Raw genomic sequence first — 12336 nt, 5'->3', positions numbered from 1 at the left:
GGGAGGCAGAGGCAGGCAGATTTCTGAGTTCGAGGCTAGCCTGGTCTACAGAGTGAGTTCCAGGACAGCCAGGGCTACACAGAGAAACCCTGTCTCGAAAAAACCTTTCTGCTTGTGCGCGTGCGTGCGTGTGTGTGTGTGTGTGTGTGTGTGTGTGTGTGTGTGTGTGTATTTAAACTTAAACTCCACCTATAAAGAGAGAGCATGCTGTGTTCATCTTTCTTCCTGTATCACCTACCCTTGGTCGTCGTCCCACACACACACATTTTTCCCTTTAGGCTTTATATGCTTCCATTTTTGTCCCACACATACTTTGATCTTGGTTTTGCATAGGCTAGGAAATACTCCCCATGTATCCCTCTGAGTCTGGCTTATTTCAGCTAACATGACAACTTCCAGCTCCATCCGTATGCATGCAAACCACATCATTTCATTCTTTACCAATGAATAGACCATTGGTATATATCCCTCTTTCCACTGTCATCTGTCTGTCCAGGCTGATTCCGTGTCTTATCTGTAGTCAACAGTGTTGCAATAAAGATAAGAGTACAGGTGTCTTCGGATCATGTTGACTTGGACTCCTTCAGGTATTATTCCCGGGGGTGGTACGTCCAGATGTATGGTGGCCCTGAGAGGACATTTTCCCAGAGATCCAGAAGTTCTTGTGTTTGAGGCAAGTGTTAGATGTCATGGGAGACGTGGCCTCTAGGGAACACCACTGCTTCCCTCTGAGCGTCTATCTGCCACTCAGCCGCAGATGTGACACACTCATTCAGTATGAGTCACCACAAATAATGACAGGCCAATATAATTATAGGGTTGTCGTTAAAAAAAAAATGTTTGTGTCATTTGTGACATGGAAAAATAAATGTCAACTTTTAAAACATAAATTTTCCTTTTATTAAAACTTCCTAATGTTAAGCATATTTCATTTTGGCAATTAAGAACTCGTATTTTGTCTCTAGACAAGTTGTTTTAAAGACTGAAGCAGACAATCGTAACTGATGATGGCCTTGCTGTAATCACTGTAAATTATATTTATTTGTTTAATATTTAATAGTAACAGATTTGCTGAACTCAAAGCTTCACATAGTCCTAAAATGAAAAATTGGCAAATTTCTCCCCTCCTCCCCTGCTGACTTTTTGCTTCTGACTCATTTCCCCAAATGGATGGCAGGTATCAGTGCCTTAACTACTCCTGAGACTGCTTGTTAAATTGTGCCCACAACAAATATATCCCCCTGAACTAACCCCTGGGTAGCCTGGTGACTGTGAACTCACTTGGAAAGAGTCTGACATGTAACTAAAGACCTTTGGCTACGGTCACTAGGATAGGACCCTAAGGACAGGAGCCCTTTAAGGGAAGAGAGATGGAAAAAGATGGGCGAACCAAGGAAGAGAGCTGTGTGGAGTCGAGTCAAAATCAGAGCGACATGACACCACCAGGAACCAGGAAGAGTCTGGGGAGATCAAAAGCTGCGCATGCGCATGGAGCCAGGAACCAGGAAGAGTCTGGGGTGCCCAGAAACTGGCACACACATGAAGGATTATTCTTAGAACCTGCTAGCACTTTGATTTAGGAGCCTGGCCTACAGAACCGTGAAAAAGCAAAATTCAAGTTGCTATTGTTTGAGTCTGTGGTGATTGTCTGTCACTCTAGGAAACTGCCCTGCTCCTAAGCACTCTGCATTCACTCTACGTGTTGTCCTTCTTACAAGGACCTACCTTTTGGTGGAGTTGCATCTTAGAGTCACAGTCATTGTCTACAATGTAGGATGTCACAGGAGCAAAGGTGTCTGTCACCACCTCTTCCACTGCTGGAGGGCTCTGAAGGCAGTTATAAGCTTCACTCCTGTCCCAAGTTCTAATGGCTACCTCAGAGGACTGTCTGTGCCTGCCACCTGTATGGGTCTTTTCTAATTTAAAGTTTTCATATATGAATACTATATTTACATCATTTTCTACTCCCCTCTCTCCGCCGGAACTTCTCCCATGCTCCCTCAATTCCTTCTCACATCCAGGACCTTTCTTCTTTAGTTGTCGTTACTTATGAATCAGCCTGCTAAGTCCAGGTATTTATTTGTTTGTAATTGTATTTGATTAGAGCCAATCACTTAAGATTAGAGAACCTATTCTATATGGAATAAGACAATGTACTTACCCTGAGGCACAAACTCCTGGATATGCATTTGCCTTTACCAGTTATTCTAAGAGTCTTTTAAAAATTAATTACAATTAAAAGAGTATTTAAGTGTGTGTGTGTGTGTGTGTGTGTGTGTGTGTGTGTGTGTGTGTTCAGGGACCTGAACTGTTGATTCCCTGGGGCTGGAGTTGCAAGGTGGTTGTGAGCATCCTGATGAGAGAGCTGGTAACAGCATCCTCCGGGAGCCCAGCAGACACTCAACTACTGGGCCCTCTCTCCAGCCTCCATTATGATCTTAATTGTACAAACTGATTCTGTATGGTGTGATCACACAACATACATCTGCAGTGTGCCGTGATCAAACCTGGATACTTAAAGCTTCCGTCTCCTTAAACACTTGAAAGGTTTTATTAGCATTTAATAATTGTATGTATTTACTGGATACCGAGTTTTGACTTATTTACTAGCCTGCTGTCACAAAAAGTCAAAATCCAGAATGGTTGTTAAACCATCGAAAAAGTGGAAAAAAAGTATTTTCTGCTCTTTGATAATGTTAGGGCGTAATTATATGTTTCCGGAATTGCAGCTTCGGGGAGCTTTGAAACACATAATTTAGCCTGCTTCTGCTGTGAGAAGTTTTCTATTGGAGCCAACAGTATGGGGGCTTTTATACTCAGTGCATCCAGAAGGTAGAGGCATAATTTATACTTTCAGAGCGAGGGAGGGAGAATGCGCCCAAAGTGGTCAATTTTAATTTCTGTATTTTCTAATTGTTAACAGTGAGGTTAAGCTCTAGTTACTGCTGAAAATAAATGTGTGTTTCTTAGAGCCAGAGGCAGAAAACTCCTGGACGCTTGAGCCCTTTTGTCTGGGGATGGTTGGGAATGTGGAGGGAAGAGTGAGCAGGCAGTTGAGCTGCAGGTCCCTCAGGACGCTGGAGAGTGGGCAGGGGAACTGAGCTTGGGAAGGCAGGCATTGGGAAGAACCAATGTCTCAACATTTAACAGCCAGAGCTGTGTTCCGATGCTTGTCAGCTGGACATAGTTCTGGAGAGATTAACATAAACAGAGCATTTTGCCAAATACTTTCACATACATCATCCGGTCTCAGTGGGGACGCAATAGTCTGAACAAACGTTACCTCGTTACTCCGAGTTTCAAGGACGTGGCCCATCGTGCTTGGAGCCTATATTTTCAAATTCAGCCATCTTTTCACAAAATAATATCACTTTTCAAAAAATGAAACTTCAAGCTCTGCTTGCCTGGCATGCCCAATGCCTTAGTGTCAACCCCTTGGCACATAAACGAGGCTTGGTGGGAGAGCCCGGTAATCTTAGCACTCAGGAGGATCAGAAGTTCAAGGTCATCCTACACGGCACAGTGAGTTGGTGGCTGGAACATGCCGCCAAGCCAGTTCCATTTAGGATAAGGATTACAATAAGAACCATTTCAAAGTCAGAGAGTAAACAGAGTGGGAAGTACAAGGTCAAGGTCACCAAGAAGATTGTCACAGGCTAAGCTCTTAATAGTAGACACCCTGGAGGCTGGGCTGTGGGTGGGGATTTCTGAGGATGACAGGGCTGTGTAAGGTGAGGTGCACCTCTGCTTAGTGGCCTCCCTCACAGATCAACATCCAAGTGAAGACAGCATGTCTACTCCACCTCAGAGCTAACCCCAAACTCCAGACAAAATATTTCCAAACAGGGGCTAGGGAGACAGCGTGGTTGGTAAAGAGCTCACAGTACAGGCACGAGGGCCTGAATGCAATCCCCAGTACCCATATTAAAACTGGGGGTGGCCTGTAATCCTAGCCCTGGCAAAGTAGAGACAGATGGATTCCTAGGACTCGTTTACCAGACAGTCTAAAAGAATCAGATCTGGGTTCAGTGAGAGACTCTCCCTCACAAAGATAAAGTAGAGAGGTGAAAACACTTGACGTTAACTTCTGGTGTCCAAGCGAGCACAGGAGTGCCAGCCCATGCACTCACAAACACACACGGTATCCCTAGTAGACTATTTTATAAGACATGGGGTTTGAGCATGGCACGTCACTGAATTTAAACTGGCTTTAAGAACACAGTTCACCTTTTGCAGAGGTATTGGGAACTGAGATGCCCGAGGTCCTTCCAAAGCTGACCTGTACCTTACGGGACCATGGGAATGTCTCCAAAGGCCAGGGCTGAAGAGAAACAATGGCTTTTCACTCTGCTATGCAGAGTGTCCTGTGCTCCCTGTCCCAGGCTAAAGCCTCTGTCTGTTCCCACAGACCCCCAGTCCCTCTCTCCTGAAGCACCACCAGCAAGCAGTTGCTGACAAGGCCAACTAACACACTCTGTGTGCCCTGTGTGCGCCGCTGCACGCTGTGTTTGCATATTTTATTTCTGGTTTCAGGCTGAATAAGGATTCCAGTTCTAAGCAATAGAAACTACATAAATTATTAGCCAGGCTGTGTTGGCTTTGTGCTCAGGTGAACCTTGCCCCAGTTTAAGCTGCTGCCTCCACTGCTCTGTAACAATAAGCAGAGGTCTGACATCAAGCCAACTGGGAAGAGGACAGACTGGCCCATACTCTTGGTGTATCTTCCCCAGTTGGAGAATGCTTTGTCTATGGGCTGCTAAGTGGTACTATAGGTATATCTATCCACATAGATATTAACCTCCAAAGAAGGGAGAAAGAATTGGGAATTGATCTAAATGTTTTCAAGGGTACACAGATAAATAAATAAATCCAGGCTTTTGATCTCAATACTTACGAGTCAAAAGCAGGGACAGATAGATTCCTTCTGAGTTCAAGGCCAGCCTAACCTACAGAATAAATCCAAGTCAGCCTGGGCTTCACAGAGAAACCCTGTCTCATTAAATAATAATAACAACAATAATAGTAATAATAATAATTGTTTTGAATTGTTTTAAATGATCAAAATGAAGGTGGTTATCAGTTCTATGGTGGTGATGGTATTACATATCTTCAGTGAGAAAGATTCTCTGGAAAGATGTGACAAGAGGGACACATGGTACCTGAGACCAGGTAAGTGGGTTATCCTAAGTTAAGATTCAGTCAAAGAAGAGCCTAGCTATATGGCCAAGGTATTTGTAAATGTATGTCGAATCTGAGTCTTATTTCTGGGAGGAAAAACTAGGCCCCAACTTCAACATGGTCCAGAGGCCATTGCAGCCCTGACAAAGCCTAGACATGAAGTTGTCGATTGCCACGGGCTGACAAGGCCTGCCCAGCAATGCCACAGAACTGACTTCCCGGGGCTGCATGCTGCCCCTTGCAAGTTTCACAACCTCTCAACATAGACCACTATTTGGGCACCAAGCACACAAACATATGTGCCTGTGAGTGATGTTTTACATTTAAACCAGGACATACATCAATGTATTCATTTTATAACTTGTTTCTATGGTTATGTTGTTATATAAAAGTGCATATTTCTCCTAACATACTTACATTTTATATCTTTATGTTCAAAAAAAATAATTTAATATTTGCTTATATATCTATCATAAGTAAATACTATAATACTCAACCTAGGAAAACTATTTATCTCTACCTGCAGAGAGCTCACAGCCTGCAAATACAAATGCAATATACACAATACGTGTATACATGTAGACATTATATACATACTTTTGTATTTATGAATTTGTGTGGGCTGGCTGTAGTGGTTTAAATAAATGTCCCCCATAGTTCAAGCACCTGAATACTTAGTCCTCACTTAGTGGCTGTTTGGGGAGGATCAGGAGGTGTGGCCTTTTGGGGGGAAAGTATGTCACTGAGGACTGGCTTTGAGGTCTGAAAAGCTCTTTCTCTCTGCTTTCTGCTTGTACTTTGCAATGTGAACCCCCCAGCTCCTTGTTTGCTGCTCCAGTTGACACGTCTGTCTGCTTATTGCCGTGTCCCACCCCCAAAGATGATTGTGGACTCTAACCCTCTAGAGCTGTAAGCCCCAAATAAAACTTTCCTCCTTCAAGTTCTCTTGGTCATGGTATTTTATCACAGCACTAGAGACCTTAACTAAGACACTTCTATATGCAGTAGTTTGAGTGAATGTGTCCCTGTACCTTCCTGTTGGAACTCAAACTCCAAGGTGTTAAAAAACTGGACCATCAGGAAGTGATGAACCGCTGGGCAGTGGTGGTGCATGCCTTTAATCCCAGCACTTGGGAGGCAGAGGTAGGCGGATTTCTGAGTTCGAGGCCAGCCTAGTCCACAGAGTGAGTTCCAGGACAGCCAAGACTACACAGAGAAACCCTGTCTCGAAAAACCAAAATAAATAAATAAATAAATAAATAAATAAATAAATAAGGAAGTGATGAACCATGAAGCTTTATCCACATTGGTGGATTAGGATTGTAACGAATGAGTTCCTCTCTCTGTGACCTTCATCTTCCACTCTGTGATGACTCAGCAGAATGGCCCTCTCATAGAAGCAAAAGCAGTCTTTGCAGGCACAGATCCCCAGCACCTTTGTCTTGAATTTCCAAGCCTCCAGAACTATGAGAAATGAATTTTGATTATTTACCCACTACTCAATTTAAGCCATTTTATTATAACAGCCTTAACTAAGATAATATATGTATTTTAAAGGTTATCAGAATAAAAACTGAGCCACTTGTGTCCAATACTAATGAAATAACTGGATTAATACATAAATAAAAGCTGGAAGATTGTGCAGAGGGTTACTTGGTATTTGTAGCAGTTTCCTGGGAGACTAAGACCTTTCTCCGTAGAGGGAAGATGCTGAGGCGCCGGCTGTTAGAGAGGGGTTAAAACAAAGGATACTCTAAGGGGAGGGTAAAACAGCCCAGCCTGAAGAGAAATGCCTTTAGCTCAGGAAGAAAACAACTAGAAAGCTTTAGGAAGTTCCTGAAACTGACCAGAGTCTTCTCCAAGCATATATAAGCTGTAAGGACTGCTGAGAGACACCCTCAGGACACCTGAGCTACCTGGAAGAAGCAGAGACCAGCTGAGCCAGCAGAAAAGAACACCCCCAATATGTAAACTCCCTGCAGGTTGTGCAGTGTGCCACAGGTTCCAGATTTTTAGAATTGTCACCCATGGGGGGTGGAGGGTGGTTTAGTGATACAGCTGTCTTTGAATCATTTCTGCTCCTGTAAGTAACCACTCACCTATATTCTGTAAGTATCCCCAATAAAACTCAAAGGCTCACCAAACTGGATGTTCACGATGTTTGTACGTAAGTCTGTTGAAGGTTCCCTATCTGGGGTAAGTCGTTATCTCTAAGAGAACAGCTGTGCCCCCCACATCTGTGTGTTAAGTCGGATAACAGGAACTTTTCCAAGAGACTCTGCCAGAGCCACAGCCTTGCACAGCAGTTCTGTAGAGTTCTTCCTGGGGACTGGGAACTGCCTGTTCAGTCTTGGACCAAAGCCACCCTTTCTACTGATCCCTAAAGCTGAGCATTATTGTTTCAAAACAATTTATGTAATCTTCCTCATTTCTCCCTCAGACACCACTTGTCTTTCTGAATACATCCATAATTTACCATGGTGCTCATATTCTGACTAGAGCATGCATACAGAATTATATTTATCATTTTCATAGATCCATTCGTGTGTGCACATGTGTGACAATGTGAAGTTTTGTTGGAGAGCACACGAGGTGAGAGGGGAGGGTGAGGAATGATCCTGGAGCAGTTCCTCACACTGTTGCTTCCCTGGAAGAGGCCTCAGCCATTGCACAGGCTGAACTGCTTGGGCAATGGCTGAGGCCTCAAGCTTCCTATGGTCACGAGATAATGACAACAGAATATGGTGGAAGGAAGGGCTCCACAGCAGCGACAAACTACCAGAGAATGGAGCAAGAGGTGACAAAGACAAGCCACAAATGTCAGATTATGTAAAATGTATCCTGGGCTTACAGGGGAGTCCACCAAGCTTGTTGAAGGGGACAGAAAAAGGGTATGGCCTAAGAGGCTTAAGAAGGACTCCTCCTTTGTGGACAGCTTGGAGAGGCAAGCAAGCACCAGGGACAGGCAGACACACAAGGGCCAGCACTGTGAACCTGGAAGTTCGGGTGAAAGGCCCATCCTGCCAGAAGGAAGAGAAAGGTGATTTGGCAGAGGTTCACACCCCTGAGTGCCCATGAATGGCATGCTGGTATCCCAGCCCCATTGCAAGGATACCTCAATGCAAGAGAGTTACTGCAGTACTCACTGTCCCTTGCTGCCAGAAGTTAGGAGGAAGAGACCCCTGAGACTTTAGCTATGGTGGCAGGAGGCTTCTGAGTGGGGACAATCAACCAGAAGGAAGCCATCATTTGAAAAAGGCTAGGTATTTAATACTTGAAGCCTGAAGCCTTTGCTGAAAAGTCTGGACTTTGTTGAGTCATTACTGCCACCACCAGGGTCTTATCAGGGTGAGGTGGCACCTGTCTCCGCTGGTTTTGGTTGCCACCACAAAATATTCCAGGCCAGGCAGCTTAAAATAGCAAACAGTTATTACCTTATGGTTCTGCAGGCTGGAAATATAAAAGCAAAACAAGGAGCTGGGCTGGTTCTTCTGCAAGCTCTGTCTTGAGACAGCCAGCTTTCCATAATTTCTGTGTGTCCCAATATCTGCTTCTCATAAAGATGCTTACCCCCCAAGTGTCTACCCTGATAACCTTAGTGTACCATAAGCACCGGCTGTGTATTTGTATGTGTACATGCATGTATGTGTGTGAATACATGTGGAAGCCAGGGGACAAAGTTGGGTGTCTTTCCTCAGGTAACATTGATTGATTGGTTGGTTGATTGGTTGGTTGGTTAGTGTGTTAATTGGTTGGTTGATTGACACAGTATCTTTTACAAGCTCATTATGTAGGGTAGGCTGGCCAGTGAATCCCAGGCATCTTCCTCCCTTCACCTCTCAGTTCTACAGTTGTAAGTAGGTACCACTACACCAGGTCTTTTTAAAAGTGAATTCTGTGGGTCACCTCTGAGAAACGTTGTTCCCCATATGCAATCAGATCCTGAGTAACTTGAGTTCAGTGAACAAAAAAGAAAGACTTGGTTCACCCAGAACCACAAGAGGAGGGCACATCATTTGGAGGTAGCTTCATTCTGCTATCCTGGAGCCGCTCGCTCCAAGTTCCCTCAGATCTGGAGGTTGGTGACATCCTGTTACAGGGGAATGGAGGAAAGACTTACATGCTTTGTAACACTCTTCTCTCTGCTATCTGTCTCCACGAGACCACAGAAGACTCACTGATGCTGCATGCCCGCCAGGAGACTAAGTAACATGCTTTAATTCCCTGAAGCTGAACAATAGCACCATCTTGGCAGAGAGCTCCGGTGCACAGGGCGTGGGAGCCTGTAATCACTGTATCCTCTCATCAGCCAGCATGCAGCAGAATTACTTACATTCTCTCTGTTCTTGAAGGTGAAAGCTGGCTAGGCAGTGTGGCAACTAGCCGTTATTCACCCTGCATCCTAATCAGGTTTCTGTTGCTGTGGTGAAACACCGGGAGCGTTTACAGGTTGTGGGGAGGAAAGGGTTTATTTCAGTTTACGACTACCAGGTCATCCTCTCACTGAGGAAATCAGGGCAGGAACTGAAACAGGACCCTGGAGGCAGGAACTGAAGCAGAGGTCATGATAGAGTATTGCTTCCTATCCTGCTCTCCATGGCTTCCTTGGGCTGCTTTCTCATTCCATCCTGGTATAAGGCAGGACACATCTGCCTAGGGGTGTCCTCACCCATAGTGGGCTGGTCCCTCCCCTATCAATCACCAATCAAAAACATTCCCCATAAGCTAATCTGATGGTGGCGTTTTCTCAATTTGAGGTTCCCTCTTCCCAAACAGTGATAGCTTTCATCAAATTGATATAAAACTAGCCTGCACACCTTGGCAGTGGTAGTGATGGGCTTTGGCCTCCGGCCTGTTTATCTCCAGTCTAAGTGTATCCAAGTTGGGCCTGAGAAGATATGCTGAAAGGTGGTCAGTCTTGATTCTTAACACAATGGGATTTAGAGTCACTTAGGAGACAGACCTAGTGGTGTGTCTGTGAAGGTGTTTCCAGAGGGGTGTAACTGAGGAGGGAATGCTTACCCTGAAAGTAGGTGGCACCATCTTCAGAACTGGGATCCCAGACTCAATAAAATGGCAAAAAGGAGAAAGTGAGGTGAGGGCCAAGATTAATCTTTTCTTCAGTACAGACAGGGTATGAACAGTACTTCACATTCCTGTCATCACAAGTGTCTTCCTTCCTCAGGCTGCTTTTATAACTAATTCATCCTGCATGCCAACCTCAGGAGACTACAACCACTATTTCCTATGTGAATGGAGCCTCCACACCCTGAGTGCTTTTGGATCAGAAATCTCCCCTCTCCGGAACACAGGTGTGAGGTGTAGGTGTGAGGCATGAGGGAGAGGCCAGGAAAGCCCCATATTCTTCCTACACCCTGTGTTGTGTGGCCATGCCTGGGTTGTGTCACTTAACTTTTAAAATAGTTCTATTGCCTTACTAGCTCAGTTGCTAGAACATGAGATTCTTGACCTCATGGGTTTGTGTCTTATACTGGGTACAAGATAATACTCTTAGCATGGCATTGTAGTGCATGCCTTTAATTCCAGCACTCAGGAGGCAGAGGCAATCTTCACTGCTTTGGGGCTACATGGAGTGATATGCAAGGTAACAAGTTTTGCTTCTGTTCTGCATCTCCGGAATGCTACAGGAGAGCTGTCAAGATGGTTCAGCTGATCAAAACACAAGCCTGCCTACCTGGATTCCATCCCAGAACCCACAGTGAAAGAAGAGAAATGACTCCAGAAAGCTGTCCTCCAGCCTGCATACACAAACACACACACACACACACACAGAGAGAGAGAGAGAGAGAGAGAGAGAGAGAGAGAGAGAGAGAGAGAGAATGTTAACAAATTGGAAAGAGGAAACTAATAGGTTTGATTAGTTTTCCCAAGGGAAACTTTATTAAATTAGTTTTCACTAATTAGTTTTCACAAGGGGACAGATTTGTACATTTTACAATCATGGATATGATTTTATTTCTGACATGTGATCTAAGAAAAGACAAGGACTGCACTCTGTGACCTGTGTGGTGTGAGACTGGTGGATGGGTGAGTGCTAAGGTGTTCTCCTTCCCCTTTCCAGAGAAGCCAGCCTTGTGCCCTGGAGACAGGCGTTGGCTACCAGCTGCTCTTGCCTTAGAACTGACCCTGGATCTCAGAGTATTACATATGATCTGACCAAGCCAGCTCAGTCAGTCAACAGGTTCTCCAGGGAGGGAGGGAGGATTAAAGAGAAAAAAGATAATTAGACAACATTATCTTTAATGTTGCATGACCCCAGCCAGTTTTGAGACTGAAGTGGGTTTATTTTTTCCCAGTCTGCTGCTTTTATACCAATTTAATTATATGCAAATAATAAGGTCAGTTCTAGGTTAAGGAACAAGGCAATAAACAAAGTCCTGTGATCACTGTTTCTAGGGGCTTATCAGGATGACCAAGATAACTGAGCCTACTTCCCTGTCCTAGCCCAAGGTCAAATTCCTGCCTGAGGCTTCTGAGTCCTGGCCCAATGTCAAATTCCTGCCAAGTTTCTGGAAGTGGCCCTAAAAGCTCTCCATTTTCTCTTTGTTTTCCTGTCATAAAAGATTACTGTTTTAAAATCTAATGTTGGGAGGGCAAGATGGTTCTGTGGGTAGAGGCGTTTGCCACCACAGATGATCCCATTTGGTATCTAGAAGCCACGGGGAAACAAAGAACCTACTTTCACAAGTTGTCCTCTGACCAGCACATGAGTTACGTATATCAGATACATCATACACAAGGTAGGTACACACACACTCCAATCTTAGTGCTAAAAGGCATCTATATTTTTTGAAATATGGTTATACTTTGTACTTTACCTTGATGCTGCTTCTTGCTGCAGGTTGAACTGTGTTCCCCTCCAACACAAAAGTCCAAGCCCTCCCTCAGAGCCAGGGCTAGCTTAGAAACTGTTGGTACAGATGGAATTCTCTACAAGGAGTCAAATACCTAGGTAGGGTGGCCTTCCTGTAGTGTGACCAGAACCCATTTGAAAATTGGGGATGTTTGACACAGAGAGGCAAGTGGGTAAGACCTCATAGGGACAGGAAGACAAAGATAAAGATGACGTGTCTGCAAGCTAAGAAGGAAGCCCCCAAGCCACCATAGCTTGAGTGAGGCCTGGAACAGGCGCCCTCA

Source organism: Arvicanthis niloticus, chromosome 17 (genome assembly GCF_011762505.2).
Source record: "Arvicanthis niloticus isolate mArvNil1 chromosome 17, mArvNil1.pat.X, whole genome shotgun sequence".
NCBI classification, from domain to species: domain Eukaryota; kingdom Metazoa; phylum Chordata; class Mammalia; order Rodentia; family Muridae; genus Arvicanthis; species Arvicanthis niloticus.
Note: the sequence above shows the minus strand (reverse complement) of the source record.